This window comes from Alexandromys fortis, unplaced genomic scaffold (assembly GCF_014885135.2).
Source record: "Alexandromys fortis isolate MF-2015 unplaced genomic scaffold, M_Fortis_MF-2015_v1.1 scaffold_195, whole genome shotgun sequence".
Taxonomy (NCBI): Eukaryota; Metazoa; Chordata; class Mammalia; order Rodentia; family Cricetidae; genus Alexandromys; species Alexandromys fortis.
In genome coordinates, this window is record NW_026068105.1 from 2,626,172 (window position 1) to 2,642,875 (window position 16,704).

General features: G+C 36.8%; 1 pseudogene; it reads right to left on the reverse strand.

The window, feature by feature from the left end:
• Positions 1 to 9,098: 9,098 nt before the first annotated feature.
• LOC126489665 (synaptophysin-like protein 1) lies at positions 9,099 to 16,662 on the reverse strand (annotated as a pseudogene).
• Between the last annotated feature and the right edge of the window lie 42 nt (positions 16,663 to 16,704).

A 16,704-nucleotide genomic window follows, 5' to 3' on the forward strand; every position in this document is an offset into this window, starting at 1 on the left:
GGTCAACTGACTCTGTGGATTTTCCCCCCATCGTGATCATGATCTCCCCTTGCTCATATGATTCCTCCTCCTTCTCTTCAACTGAACTCCAGGAGCTCAGCCCAGTACTTGGCTGTGGATCTCTGCATCTGCTTCCATCAGTTACTGGATATAGAATCTATGATGACAATTTGGGTAGTCACTAATCTGATTATGGGGACAGGGCAGTTCAGACACCCTCTCCATGATTCCTAATAGTCTTAGCTGGGGTCATCCTTATGGATTACTGGGAATCAATCTTTCTTTCTTTCTTTCTTTCTTTTTTTCTTTCTTTCTTTCTGTTTGTTTTTCTTTAATTTGGTTTTGATTTGGGGGAGGTTACAAGGTCAGAGGGCAAATTCAAGGAGACTGGAAGATAAGTGGGATCAGAGTGTAATGATGTAAAATCCACAAAAAAAATAAATAAAAGGGAAAAAAGAAATATCTGAAATCAGTGACTTTATACCTCAAGGAATTAGGGGAAAAAGAGCAAAAGAACCTAATGTCATCAAGAAGAATGGAATAATGAAAATTAGCATACATGCCAATAGAAAAGTAGCTGAGAGCATAAGGCAGATAAAAAAATAATTTTGTTCCAGTACAGCCAGGGTAAAATAGAGAAACTCTGTCTCAAAAAACAAACAAACAAAAAAGTGAATTTTTATTTATTTATTTGTTTATTAAAGATTTCTGTCTCTTCCCCACCACTGCCTTCCCTTTCCCTCCCCCTCCCCCAATCAAGTCCCCCTCCCTCGTCAGCTCAAAGAGCTCCTTGGACTTCCCAAAAAAGTTAATTTTGTGAAATGATTAACAAATAGGAAAATGTTGCCAAAGTTAACAAGGAAATCAGAGAAAAAGTGAATCAGTAAAATAATAAATTAAAGTGAAGACATGTCTTACAGATATAAAAGTGAAAACTAAAGCTGACAGGATGGCTCAATTGATAAAGGAACTTGCCACCAACCCTGAGTACCCAAGTTCAATCTGAGATCCACATGGTAGAAGGGAAATTATTCCTGCAAGTTGTCCTCTGACCTGCACACATGCTCTGTGGCAACAAGTATGTGCATGAGTCCACATGTGTGCAACACACACTCTCTACATCAGAAATAAATAATAAATTATATTTAATAAAAAGGAACATATGAAAGAATACTATGAACAATAATAAAATAGTAAATTATGTAGCATATTACATTCATTCTTATACACACACCAATTACAAAAAATAGCTCAAATTAAATGTGGGTCATCAGGAAATTTCAATGGGTAAAGTGCTTGTCACACAAGCCCTATGACCCGAATTCCATCCCTGGAACCCACACAAAGATGGAAAGAGAGAAAGAACCCCACAAAGTGTCCTACACATGTACTTAATGGCACAGCCTCCCATACACATCATATGCCCAATAACAATACATAAATTTCTAAAGGAGGGGCAAGAAAAAAGATTATAAATGGAAACAAATGAATGTAGAAATATAGTAACTGAATAAATCATTAAAAAAATCCTTTTAAAGAAATCCTGGAGCTGATGCCTTCAACTGGGGAAAACTATTACATATTGAGGGAAGAATTAGTGTCAGTCACTAACAACGCCTCCCACAACGTTGAAGATGTAAAGACATGTCCTATATTATTCAGATTGTTATAATCCTGATTTGAGTAGCAAAGACATCACAGTAAAAGAAAATGATATCCAATGCCCCAAAATATTGAAAACAAATACACACATGTATGCATGTTCACAGCAGCACTATTCATAACAACCTAAAAAGGAGCAACAGCTCAATATCCATCACGAGACAAATTGATAAATAAGATGGGTATCTTTACAAAAAAAGTTGCTCAGTCACAAAGAAGGCCATTGGTTATCCACCCTCCAACCCTCACAACAGCAGAGCCTTTAATACTGTGTGTTAAAATTTGAGTACTTGTAGAAGACTGGAAGCAAGAGAGGGCATTGAAAGAGAGTTGGCTTATAGCGGACAATGAGGACTACTGAGACCCCAAGAACAATGGCAATGGGTTTTTGATCCTACTGCACCTATTGGTTTTGTGGGAGCCTAGGCAGTTTGGATGCTCACCTTACTAGACCTGAATGGAGGTGGGTGGTCCTTGGACTTCCCACAGGACAGGAAACCCTGATTGCTCGATGGGGAGAGGGGGAGGGAAGGGGGAGGCGGTGGTGGGGAAGAGACAGAAATCTTTAATTAGTTAATAAAGAAATAAATTAATTAAAAAATAAAAAAGAAAGTCAAATGAAAAAAAAAAGAGGACTGGAGTGGGGGGATAGAAGAAGGTAGATAATATGAAAATAGAGAGAGGGAATACTGGGGATTGAAAGGTTCACTCAGGGAGGGCTGGGGATGGGAGAAAACAAGAGGCAGCAAGAGAGTTGATCAAACCAAAAATTAATGGAAAAGTCATATGGAAACTTACTATACAGTTGCCAAGTTAAAAATATAATTTATTTAAGCCTGGTGGTGGTGGCTCACGCCTTTAATCACAGCACTCGGAAGGCAGAGGCAGTCTGATCTCTGAGTTTGAGGCCAACCTCGTCTACAGAGTGAATTCCAAGACAGCCAGGGCGACACAGGGAAACCCTGACTTGAAAAAACATAAATAAAAAATAAATAAAATTATTTAAAATGAGAAAGTGAAAAATAGGTACCCTCCATTGCTAGAAAAAGCTGTTCCCAGATGCTATAGGTTATTAAACAAAAATTCAAATGCTAGGGGTGTGAAACAACTCCAGAAGTTGTCAGGGACTCCCCAGAGGCCCATAAAACAACACAGGCTTTTGCCATTTCTCTTGATTGCCCACCAAAACTAAATGATAACATGACTATTCGCTAGCCAAAAGAATCGATTTAATTATTTAAATTTAAATATCAAATTATTTTAAATATTTAAATAATATTAAATTGATTAAATTCAAATATTAAGTTATTTAAATTTAACTATTTAAAGTAGTTAAGTAAACATAAGAAAATACTAGATAATATTAAACAGACAAAATCATTTATATGTGTATATAATTATCAGGAAACAACTAGATGTTGTAAGGAATGGCGGGCTACGTTCCTGGCGCCTGGCCGCCCGCACAGCTAGCTTTACCCGAAATAATTACATGGAAACTGTATTCTTTTAAACACTGTTTGGCCCATTAGTTATAACCTCTTATTGGCTAGCTCTTATATATTGATCTAACCCATTTCTAATATTCTGTGTAGCACCACAAGCTGGCGTACCAGGAAAGATCTTAACCTGCGTCTGTCTGGAGTGGGAGAATCATGGCAACTGCCTTACTCAGCTTCTTTCTCCCAGCATTCTGTTCTGTTTACTCTGACTACCTAATTTTCTGTCCTATTAAAGGCCAAGCAGTTTTTTTATTAATTAACCAACGAAAGCAACAGTTAGATACAAGACGCACCTCCATCATTTCCCCTTTTTCTGTTTAAACAAAAAAGAAAGACTTTAACTTTAACATAGTAAAATTACATATAACAAAACAGTTATCAAGCAAGAATTACAGTTACAATATTTATATCTATTTTATCTTTATCATAATAATAGAAAACTATAACTATCTATCCATTCTTAACTCCATCGAAGACTCCAGAAGGATATAATATTACCTAAGCAAACAAGAAATCCAAAACTCTAGAAATGACAGAGACATCTTGTTGTCTGGACAGCCACCCAAATTTCTTTTGCACTGTTGGGGAATTCATCTTCGGCCTACAGGCCCATACTATCCAGTAGACTCTTCCATGAAGCAGGAAATTTCAAAGACAGTTCAGTCACTTCAACTGTGTCCTGCAGAATGTCTCGCAGACTCTTTCATGAATCAGGAACCCCGAAAGACCATCTCACCTTTAGGCAAGCTCAGAAGTCCTCTCTCTGCAGGTTCTCTATGCAACAGTCCAGGCAAGAGCAGTTTCTTGCCCAACTGGCTAACCAACTCCACAAGTAGCCTCTTCAATGCCCATCTTCCTCTTGAAGTAGCTGGTGCTGCCAAGAGCAGATGTGTCTCATTGTCATGAAAAGCCCTAAGTTATTAAAACATTCAAAATACCAATTCTGCAGTCTTTGAAAGATATGAAGAATGCTTATCTAACTGAAATATATCTCTGTATATCTAGAAAATCTAACTAACATGACTACAAGCTTTACTATTATCGATGATTATCCATTAACAACCTATATTTCCTAATTATATATTGCATTCTTAAATGAACTATACAATCACAATACCTTAATCAAGATCAAAAATACATATACATATAACAAAATCGACCTTAAAATCCACACCAATGCAAATTATTCATATCTGTATCAAATAGAGATAATTTTAAAATATAGACCAGATTTGTTACTACATGTCTGTAATCTCAGCACCTGGGAGACTGAGGCAAAGGATTTCTGTGAGTTCAGGGCAACTTTTGCTTTAGAATGGAGTCCAGGACAGATCAGATTATATAGAGACCCTATCTAAAGAAGGTATTTTTAAGAAATAAGACCAATTACAGTGTCATACAATCCAAGCTACCCAGGAAGAACTCTAATGAAAGTTGTTTACCACTTCTCATATGAAGCATTACTGAGAGAAACCAGAGAACAAAATGGTAAGAAATACATCATGTCACGGTTTTGGAAAGTCAATATTATTATGATTTTAATTTCTTTAAATTGATTTAATTGAAAAGTTTTGTGCCCCAATAAACCTCTCTGCCAATACAATAATCCAAATCAGACAAAATCAAACCAAATTTCTAAAAGCCCAGGTTTAATGGATACCAATGCTCCCAGGTGACCTTCCAGCCGCCTGAGAGAGGAGAAAGGGAAGGAAGACCAAAAAACCACATTTGTTCTCTGGGGGGCAGTTTAAATGCCCTGTGCGAGTGGTCTTGAGCATCTCTGGGGAGGTGGTCATCGTTTGGTGGGCTTCCTCAGAGGTGGAGTCTGCACTGAGGCAACTCTCAGAGGAGGGGACGTGGGATGGAACTTCCAACCAAGCACTAATATTCAGTACAACCCAAACCCAAGTCACAACATAATTTATCGGGAAATCACAAAAAAAACCCTGAAACTTTATACCAAGTTGCAAAAGACCCAGAACAGACAAAAATCATTGAAAAATCAAATAAAAAGTTTTATCTTCACTCTCAGTTTTTAAGAGATATTCTGAATCTCTAACAATTAAGACAGCAACTCAAAAACAGAAAGAAAAAAAAACTCAAGGGAACCAAGTGACATCTGAAAAACCAAGACCTGAATTATAACAAAGACTACACTGCTGTCTCCCGGATGAAGGGATGGTTTTTGCAATAAGAGGTTACCTGATCCATGTCCAATCACACTGTGTAAAAAAGAACACAAACTGCTCTAATATAGGAGAATATATTAAAGACCTCCAACTTAGTCAAACTTTCTACACTGGGACACACAATCATTAAAAGAGAAAAGTGACCAATTATATTTCATCAAAATTAAAACCTTCTGTGCATCAAAACAGAACAGTAAGAGAAGAAAATGGAAAGCCATGGATCTAAAGAAGACGTTCATAGTACATACATACTCAGTTTTGACCACTACTCTGTATGTTTACTGGATGTCAGTGATTTCAGTGTTAAATATATGAAAATTACATATTGTAATTCCTAGAACACTAAATCCATTAAAAATAAGTATATAAATAAGAAAGGGATTATTATAGTAGCCTTTAAAAATATGACTAAAATATAGGAAGAAATACATAAATCAAGTTTTAGAAACACAGACTACCAATATTTTTGATGATTTTATTTGTTTGCTTGCTTTTTAGTTTTTCAAAATAGTATCTCACTATTTAACTCTGGCTGTTCTGGAACTCACTCTGTTGACCAGGCTGGCCTCAAATTCACAGAGATTAATTTGCCTGTCTCTGTCTCCTGAGTGCTGGGATTAAAGCATGAACCACCACTGCCCAGATAGAATGCCGATTTTTTTTTTAAGACAGGGTTTCTCTGTGTAGCTTTGGTGCCTGTCCTGTAACTAGCTCTGTAGATCAAAATGGCCTCTAAATCACAGAGATCTGCCTGCCTCTGCATCCCAAGTAATTGGATTAAATGCGTACACCAGCACCTGGCTTAGATTGCCGATTTTTAATTGAGTAAAATATACAAATACCCTTTTCTCTATAAAGAGCAAATAAATAAACAATGAGGATCTTAGCTCATCACCTACCGAGAAACAACTCTGTGGTGAAATACCAACCCACATCCTCCAAAATAGTTCAAAATAAAATACCAACCACAGAAAAATGTTATCTGCCAGAATCTCACAGACATAATCACATTTGGACACTATAATCTAGCAATTACAACTCAATACACAAAGCAGATGAGATCTCTTTCACAACACAAACATGGTTATCCACAGCATTTTTATTTAAAACATCTCCAAACTGAAAACAATGCAAAAGTCAGTTGCTAGGAGAGGGGGGAGATACACTGTCATACATTTATAAAAATAAATAACACAAATTAATGTGAAACAACAGACTACAAGACAACATGAATTTCACAATAATTTCCAATAAGGGGAAAACAGATGTGCTCCAAGTCCTATGTGTACCAAAGTGAGAGTAATTAATAATAAATCATACTATACTTCGAAATTGTAAATGACAGATTGATATTAAATGTTTTCTTGGCAGAAATGATAACTATGCCAAAGATAGTTGGATTTGTCTGATACAGTTATTACGCAATGTATACAAATAATTAGCATTTTAACCACTAAGTTATCTCTCCAGGTCCTATTAGTCAATTAAAAATTTAAAATTACATTTAAAAAGCTAAGCACTGAAGAATGTGTACTATGTAATGTCATTTATATGAAGAGCAATAACTGTCAAGACCTATCTGTAACCAAAGAAGTCATTATAGGTACCTTTAGGAAGTATGGACTGGGAAAGGACTGGAAAGAGCTTTCTGGAGCAACACAATTATACCATTTTGATACAAGCCTTACATGAGTATATATATAAAATCCAGAAATACATTACTTCAACATTATGAAAATTATTATAATTATGATGGCTAGTCTTGATCGCTAACGTGACTACATCTGGAATTAATTAAAACTCACAAATGGAGGGGCACATTTGTGAGGGATTTTTGTCAATTTGAAGTGGAAAAATTCAATTCTAATCCAGATCTTTGAGGTAGGAAGGCCCACCTCCAATCTGGGCCACATCTTTTATTGAAAGCCTTATGTAAGGTGGAGAAGAAGGGAGCTTTTGCTCTTTGCCTGATTGCTGTCACCTCCTAGTAAGTCCATTCTTTCACTAGTATAGAAGTTACTTCTTCGGGATTCCAGTTTATACTGAAGACTAGACAAGATATCCAGCCTGGTGGATTGAACAATTACTGGATTCTTTCTATATTTTAAAATAACTTCCTTGTTGTCTGCTGTCTTAAATATATAACCTTACATAGACACTTTGCCTCAAAAAAAAAAAAACAGCAAAAATAAGGCAATATCTCAAGATGCACTTGGCATACAAATATCATCTTGTAGAATAGGAAGTCTGGATCCCTGTACAACAAAAAGCTGAAAAACAAAAGGCATTGTATTCTAAATATACCCAAATATGTGTGTAAATCCAGCACATACACAATATGGCTTACTTAGGTTCCTTTATGAGCATAATTCCTTAATTATCCTTTTGTGGAGTAAGGATTAATGTTAAAAAATATGAGGCCAGGTGATGGTGGTTCACACATTTAATCTTTGCACTCAGGGAGGCAGAAGAAGGCAGACCCTCCGTGAATTCAAGGCCAGCCTAGTCAACAAAGTGAGTTCCAGAACAGCCAGCGACACACAGAGAAACACTGTCTCAAAGGCAAACAAAAAATATAAAATCCAAACTACATTTGTTTTCACAAATCAGTGTTAAACTCAAGAGAAACAACTTCATTGACTAAGTTTCAAAATTAAAAGGTAACCTTAATTTTTAGTAACCATCTAAACAGGGTCTTGAAGAAAAAAGGTAGATTTTTCTCTCTTGGCATGAATAAGAAGAACAAACAAGTAAAACTGAGAATGCCCACAATATATAAATCTATCATGGAAACCATACTCTTTCTAACATAGCAAGCCAAATAAGAAACCACCAGAAATATTAAATATATCTCAGGCAATAGAAGCGCAAAGTTAACTCTATACATTTGTTAGAATTTTCAAGTTCTTACTTCTAAGACAATTTTAGTATACCTAATAAGTATAGCAGGTCATTTAGAAAAACAGAAACAAGATATATATTCAATATTCAAATATAAAATTTGTACTTTTTTCTAGATACAATTTATGCAATCAAGGTTTTATTAAACAGGACAAGCCTTCGGAATATGATGCATACAAACTAACAGTAGTGTATGTTCCAATCTCATTCTTCCTGTGTTATGATATGACATAACTTTTCTTTTTTGGGGGGGTTCTTTTTTTTCTTTTTTAATTAATTAATTAATTAAAGATTTCTGTCTCTTCCCCACCGCCGCCTCCCCTTTCCCTCTCCCTCCCCCAATCAAGTCCCCCTCCCTCATCGAGAGAGAGCACAAGCAAGGAACTCAGGACCGCGAGGGGTGCACCCACACACTGAGACAATGGGGATGTTCTATCGGGAACTCACCAAGGCCAGCTGGCCTGGGTCTGAAAAAGCCTGGGTTAAAACCGGTCTCGCTGAACATAGCGGACAATGAGGACTACTGAGACCCCAAGAACAATGACATAACTTTTCTTAAGGAATGTTTACGTTAAAGCTTAAGGTGTAAGCACTTTAGAAGGTAACTTAGTGAAATGATTGTTCACTTAAAAATAAGTATCATCCCATAACAGGCCTCTGAATGTTGAAACTTACATGTAAAATATATTTACATCTTACATCTAGAAAAGGCACGTTTTATACATAAAAGCAGCAAAATCTTAAACCAGCCAATTTACTGGAAAAGCCATTACTTTATTACAAACAATAATGCTTCTCAAGATGTTGACAACAAGGCACAGTATAGGACACACTTCATGCATTATATTTAATTATATTCCATGCCTCCTTGGCTGTGGGAAGCTGGTGTGTTTGATGAACAATATAACCTGGTCTGCTTCTACACAAACCAAGCATTTCCTCCCCCAAAGTATCATACTCAGAAAGCCAAAGATCATGGATACATTTAGGGAATCCTATACTAGTCACAAGCCAAAGTGACACATTGCTACTGTTGACAGACAAGGCTCAAGTTACTAAACAATATTGTGTCTGGTAGTTATTTTAATATCTGTAAGAGATTTAACCCAGGCGGAGAAGCAATAGTAACAATCAAGTCAATGGTGGGAAGTTGGCGACTATCCCAGTAGAGAGAGGTTGGTGTACCCCGCATAGAGCACAAGGGCAACAATGCAGTGCAAGAACACAGAGACTACAAATGTGCTGTAGAACTGTGCAGGAGGAGAATCGTCACCTATGAGGACATGCTTTTCCCATTTCACATCGCACACATTGACATGTGAAGGCGGATTAGATGACGCCTGATTCAACCTGAATAGATAACCAAAAATAGATGTAATCTTCTTATTGTTATTATTGTTATAATAACAGCTCACTTGGATTTTGGTTTTGTCCTTAAACCCATCACAGGTGGCAAAAGCAAAGATGGAAGCAAACCACTCCCCGACCTTGATGAATCTAAGAAGCTCCTGAGCTGGTTGAGGTGGACATCTTCTGAGGAGAGGAGGGAAAAGACAATTACTCAATTCTTGAGCCTTCTGTACATAGGCAACTATTGTTGGATTATCTGGACCACAGCCTGTAAGCCATTCTAATAAATTACCTTTACATATATAGAGATAGATAGATAGATAGATAGATAGATAGATAGATAGATAGATAGATAGATGATAGATAGATAGATAGATAGATAGATAGATAGATAGATAGATAGATAGATTATATAAGTTCTGTTATTCTGTAGAACCCTGACTAATACAGTAACTAAATTCATATTTGATGGTTGGGTTGAGATAGGGTCTCACTATGTAGCTCAGACTGGATTGGAACTCACTATGTAGCACAGGGTGGTCTCAGTCTAATAGTCATCTTCCTAACTCAGCCTCCCATGTACTGGGACTACAGGTATATACCATCACAACACCCAGCTGCCTCCATGGTTTTTTTGTTTGTTTGTTTGTTTGTTTTTAGGAATATTTCCTGGCATATCCCCATAATACAACTATATGCATTTTTCCATTTTTAATTAATATATAATTACACCCTTCCCCCTTTCCCTTTCCTTTCTCCATTCCCTCCCATTTATCTCCCCGTCCCTTTCAATTCAAGGCCCCTGGCCTCGTTTTCTTTACATGTTGTCACATATATGCAATTTTGAAAAGGCAACATATCAATACTAGAACTCAGAAACACTGAAAATAAAATGATGGAATAAAGTTATGCAAGAAAATACTAAAAATACTGATTAGGAGCATGACTCAGTGGGAGAGTGCTTATCTAGCTTAGGTGAAATGCTATGTTCAATTCCTATTACCATAAAATACTTTGTTACTAAAACATTAATAAATTTATGTTAATATCAGGAAATATAATTAAAGGTATCAGAAGAACTGAACCATGACATCAGGTCCATAACCACATATTCTTTCTGTTTGGGAAGGCAAGCAAAGAAGGATCATATATTGTCTTCATAATTTTTTTGTTTTAACTTGAGTTTATGGAAGGGTGAAATTTGGAACTTGGTAGGAAAGAATATAAAATAAATGCATTCTTAGAATGAAGAAGAATTCACAGGTAGAGCAAAACAAGATAAGGAATTCTTTAGATTTTAGCTTGTCATCTTGCTAATTAAATGCACATCTCTGTCAGAATCTTCCATGCCAATATCTTGACCATCACAATCATATTTTTCTAAGACGTTTGCAGTCTGGATGAAGCAGCATCTCTGCAAGACTCCCTGAAACCAGAAAGCTCAACCAATACAAAAGACTTAGTACATGCTTTATTCTGAAAATAATTAATTGAAAGCAAAGTTTCCAGCAGGGAGATGAAAGACTTGTTCTCCTTGAAGAGAAGACTTGTGAATGCCCCATAGAGGATGCAGTCGAAATGTAATAAGGTGAAAATGGATTAGGCTCTCACCTCTGTGTCACAGGAAGAAAAAAAAATCCCTTTACTGGAAATTAATTCACACCTTCACTTCTCTCTGAGTGGTTTCAGAATGTGGATGTTAGGATGTTTACAAAAGGAAGAAATTCTATTTGGTCACTCAGCTTCAACCATACACTCTATACAATTTTTACTGAGTGTCAGGGGTTCAGATGTTAAATATGTGAAAATTGTATAATTATTCACAGAAATATCAAGTCTACTAGAAAAATAAGTACATAAATAATAAAAGGAAGATTATTGTAGAATATTTTAAAATATAAATTTCATTTTGTCTCTTTAAGGTAGACATCATCTAATCATCAACTAATCATCTCACAGTTACCCAGTATCCTTCTATGACCAAATCGTCTGCATTTTCTTTGTTCACCCAATTCCTGAATACAATACACCACTATTACCTAGGAGTCTGTGTTGTATGGTAGCTCTCTAGACTGCTACTTTGAGTCCTTTGACTCTCATCTCCCCATTCCCTTCCCTACCTGCTCCCAGTAATCACTGTTTTATCCTCTGCATGTGACAGGTTTGAAATTCTACATGTAAAAGAAATCACCCAGTATTTTTCTTTTTATGCCTGGCTTATTTTACTTGTCATTCATATTTTTTCCAAATGACAGCTCTTTTTATTATTATTTTTAATTACTATATTTAAGTTATTAGATACTGAGGGTTGAATAAACATGGCTCACATAGGCACATATATTTGAATGCTTAATCACCAGAGAGAGACACTATTTGAAAGAATTGAAAGGACTAGGAGATGTAGCCTTGTTGGGGGAAGTGTGTCACTGGAGGTAGGCTTTGAGATTCAAAAGTCCATTTCAATATCAGTCTCTGCCAGCCCACCTGCCTGCCTGCCAACTCCTCCCTCCCCCACCAGAGATTAAGACATCGCTCTCAACTACTTCTGCAGTACCATGTATGACTGCCTTGCCTGCTGCCATGTTCCCCACCATGATGATAATGGACTAAACCTCTGAAATTGTAAGCAATTAATTAAATTAATTAAATACCCAATTAAGTGCTTTCTCTTATAAAAGTTGACACGGTCATGATGTCTCTTCACAGCAACAGAATAGTGACTAAGGCAGATACTATGGAAGTCTTTCACAAAGTGTTGCTTTGTTTCCTTCTAAAGACTGAATAATATTCCATTATGCCCACACAGACACACGTATTACATTTATCCCTTCTTCCATTCCTGGATACCTATTATTCCATATCATGGCTACTGTAAATGCTGTTACATATCAACAGGCTATAAAAGCATCACTTTCTAAAGTTACTTATACTCTCATAATTATTGTATTATATAGATATTAGTTCATATTCACTAGGATGGCTGTACTCCAAAAGACAATTAAAAGTATTGGGAAATACATAGAAAAATTGAAACTTTTGTGTCTGCTGAGATGGAATGTAAAATGTAGGCACCATGGAACTCAAACTAGTAGTTTCTTAAAATATTTAGTATGTTACCATATGATTCAGCAATTCCACTACTTGGTATTTGAGATGTACCCACATAAAAATTTATACAAATATCCACAGAAGCATTATTTAAGATGGCCAACATGAGGAAGCTACTCAAATAACAATCAATGGGTGAATACGTAGATAAAATGTGTTGTGTATGTATAGTGGAAAGTTATTCTGCAAACTGAAGTAAATGATGCCTTGCCATTGTGCTATAAAATGGTCAAACCTCGAAAATATTCTAAATGAAAGATACCAGACACAAATGATCACATTTTTACAATTCCATGTCCATGAAATGTCCAGATTAGAAAGACACCTAGAGAGAGGCAGAATACAAGTCTGCCAGGAGCTGAACTGAAAGAGCAAGCAATAATCAGCTGAAAAAGGGAAACATGTTTGCAATAATGCTTGAATAAATCTGTCACTACAAGAAAACTCTCTGAATTGTGTGCTCTAAATGAGTAGTAGATCATGTGGTATATAAAATATACATTATTCGGTATGGATAAGATGCTTTCTAATTAGAGACCCACGAGGAAGTGAATGACTACTCAGAACCCTCCTCCCCAATTTTCTAGATTATTCCTGCTCAAATACGATGCAAGAGAAAGAATTCAAGTAAGAATTGTGGTAACTACCAAGAACTTTGATTCTCCTAGGTCCACACCATACCAGAGCTGGTTGTACAATACAGCTACAAGAAATCCTAATCAACCCCGTCTATGGTCCTATAGTATGTTTTGCCGCAATTCCCAACTCTTTCCTGAACTGGACTGATGCTGCTCCCTACCTCTCAAATTATCTAATTTCTCCCAACTCCGTTTTATCAGAGTCTGAGCTGTCCAATCTCTGACATTTATAGGAAGATGTATTTTTCAAACAGAAAACACATGAGATTCTGAGTGACTCATTACATTCTCATAGCAATGGGCTTTTCAAAATACAGTTATTTATATATAATTTATCTGCATGGGCATGGAGAAGGATGCATGCCATGATGCAAATGTGGAGGTCAGATGATAACTTGCAGTGGTTCATTCTCTCCGTCTGCCATGTGCATCCTGGGGACTAAACTGGGGTTCATCAGTATTGGTGCCAGGCTTCTTTTCTAATAAGTCATTTTGTCTACTCTAGCAATGTTTTGAAATATATACTATTATTATTTCCATTTTACACGTTGAAAGACTGGGTTTTATAATGTGTAGGTAAATTCTTCAAAGTCAGAGAATCTGAACTCAGACAGATGACAAAAATAGCGTTATTTTAATTCATAAAAGTCTGTTAATGCAGTTCCTAGTAACTCTCCACACTTTAAATAATTGCACAGTTATGTAGTGAAGATGAATCTTATTACCCAACACAAACAAAAATTATTATTGTTTTCTTTCTCGCTGGCTGTTTTCTCATCCTCCCTACCCCAACACACATCCAATGAGTTTTTCAAATGTTTCAACTCAAAGCTCCAACAATCAGAGCCCAATATTTATTTTTATGGCATCATTGTCCCCAGCCTTGCACTTTCGTGTAGTCGTTCTCCCATCATAACACAAAATTATGTGCAACAAAAATCTGTGTAAAGCTCTGTTTTTTCATTCCTCCTCTAACTCAAATATCCCTTTCCCAAGTCCCAGCACTTCTCTACTCCGTTAGCACTATTGTCCCTCCCAATAGCCACTTCTGTAGTCCTAAGAGTAGCATCCTACACACTATGTTTCTAGAAAAATGAAATGAGCGAAAGCTTCACAAAAGTGATTATACTTGCCCAGATACTTGAAGGACAGAGAGATGGAGTAAACAATTCAAAAAGAAGAAGAAAATGAGGAGGAGGAAAAAGTAATAAAATATACATAAAAGAATAAACAGCACAGTGTGTTAATCAGACAGTTTGGGGTTTAAATTATGGATCTACCATGAAGACATACCACACACATGGTGGTGTCAAAGAAACCTAGAAGAAGATGTCTGAACTCCTGGAACTGGAGGTACAGACAGTTGCAAGCTGACTAATATGGCTGCTAGGAACTGCACCTAGGTCCCTTGCAAGAACAATAAATGTTCTTAACCACTGAGCCATTTCTCCAGCCCAGATCTGTGTTATCTTACCAAATCTTGTTTGTGTTTTTGGTTTTCTCTTTTGACTTTCATATCAAATTCTTAAAAATATGTGTCATATTAATAACTACCTCTCTGTGTTTTGTGAAGATTGAATGCAATCATATAAAATACATTTCCTCATTCAAGAAAAGCCAAGACCAATGTAACAATGAACAGGAGTCATTTTGTGAAAAAAAAAAAAAACATAGTTTACTAGCCTTTCTTAAATTTGGGAGAGAACTCTGGGAAAAATAAAATAAAACCACATCAAGATAGGCTTTAAATATTAGGAGTTCTGTGGAGTGAGAATAGAAGAAAGGGGTAAAAGTGACAGAGAAGAGAGGCGGAGGAAAAAGAAAACGGGGTTAGAAAGGCAAAGATAGAGAAAGAAAATGAGGTAGAGAATGTTTTAGAGATTGGTCAAAACTAGCTACTTAGAATTCATTGCTTGGAATTCCTTTAAAATGTATTAATACTTAACTGATTGTTTGTTCCTCTGGTTCGTCCATAAGCTTTGTTTTTTTTTTTTTAAGTCAGCTTTAATTTTTAATTGGACTGGGACTCCCAAAAGTCCTTTAGCATAATGACAGTAGCCAACAGCAGAAACAATTGGAAAGATTTGTGAAATTTTATACTCTTTTTTTTTGTTTGTTTTATAAAAATACCACTCAAGCCGGGCGGTGGTGGTGCACGCCTTTAATCCCAGCACTTGGGAGGCAGAGGGAGGCAGATCTCTGGGAGTTCGAGGCCAGCTTAATCTACAAGAGCTAGTTCCGGAACAGGCACCAAAGCTACAGAGAAACCCTGTCTCGAAAAACCAAAAAAAAAAAAAAAAAAAAACAACCACTCAAAATTTCCACTTCCTCCCCTCCTCCCACTATCCTCCCACTCTCCCCCAATCCCCCTCCCCTTCCAGTTTTAAGAGAGGGCAGGGTACCCTGCGCTGTGGGAAGGCCTTCGCCACTCCATGCAGGCCTAGGAAGGTGTGCATCCAAAAAGACTAGGTTCTCAAAAAGCCAGTACATGCAGTAGAATCTAATCCCAGTGCCATTATCATTGACTTCTCAGTCACCCCCCATTGTCAGCCACATTCAGAAAGTCTGGTTTGATTACATGCTCCTTCAGTCTCAAGGACTGAAGCCTTGGTGAGCTCCCCTAAGATCAGTCACACCTTCTCAGTGGGTGGACAAACCCCTCACAGTCCTGACTTCCTTGTGTGGAACAAAGAAGCCCCTGCATCAGGGGCAAGAGGTGCCCTGCACTCCCTTCCGGATTGTCTGCTCAGGTAGGGTACACACTCACCGTCTGGATGGATCTCCTCAGCACCCGTCTGTAAGCTTTGTACGGGTATTATGTCAGTTGCGTTCACTCCTTGGCAGCAAGAGCTTTACACAATGCCTGGAGCACAGTAAATGACAATAAATATATGTTGAATGAATAAACAATAAGAAGAGAACCAAAAAAAAAAAATAAAAAAATAAAAAAAAAGAAGAGAACCAAAAATCAATCAATAAATAATGCAGATTTGTGTATAGCTGACTGAGAAAATATATACTAGAAATAAACTGGAGAAAAAAAATCAGTTTAAATTTTGGACTTGAGGGTCTGAGAAACTTGAGAAACATGAAGAACATTTTCATTTTCACTATAAGTAAGATTCCATATGTATCATTTCAGCTCCATAAAGGTAGAACTGAAGTTATAAAACTGATTCAATAGTATATGAAGAACAGTTGGGCGGCACATGGGAATAGCTGCCCCGGAAGTAATAAGTAATGGCCATAAGCGTCATAGCAGGCAAACCGGAAGTAACTGAAGCCGAGTCCTGCGCAGTCAGAAAAGAAAGCCATCACCGTGCGTACACTCGTGAGCACCGGGTGGAGACTAAAAAT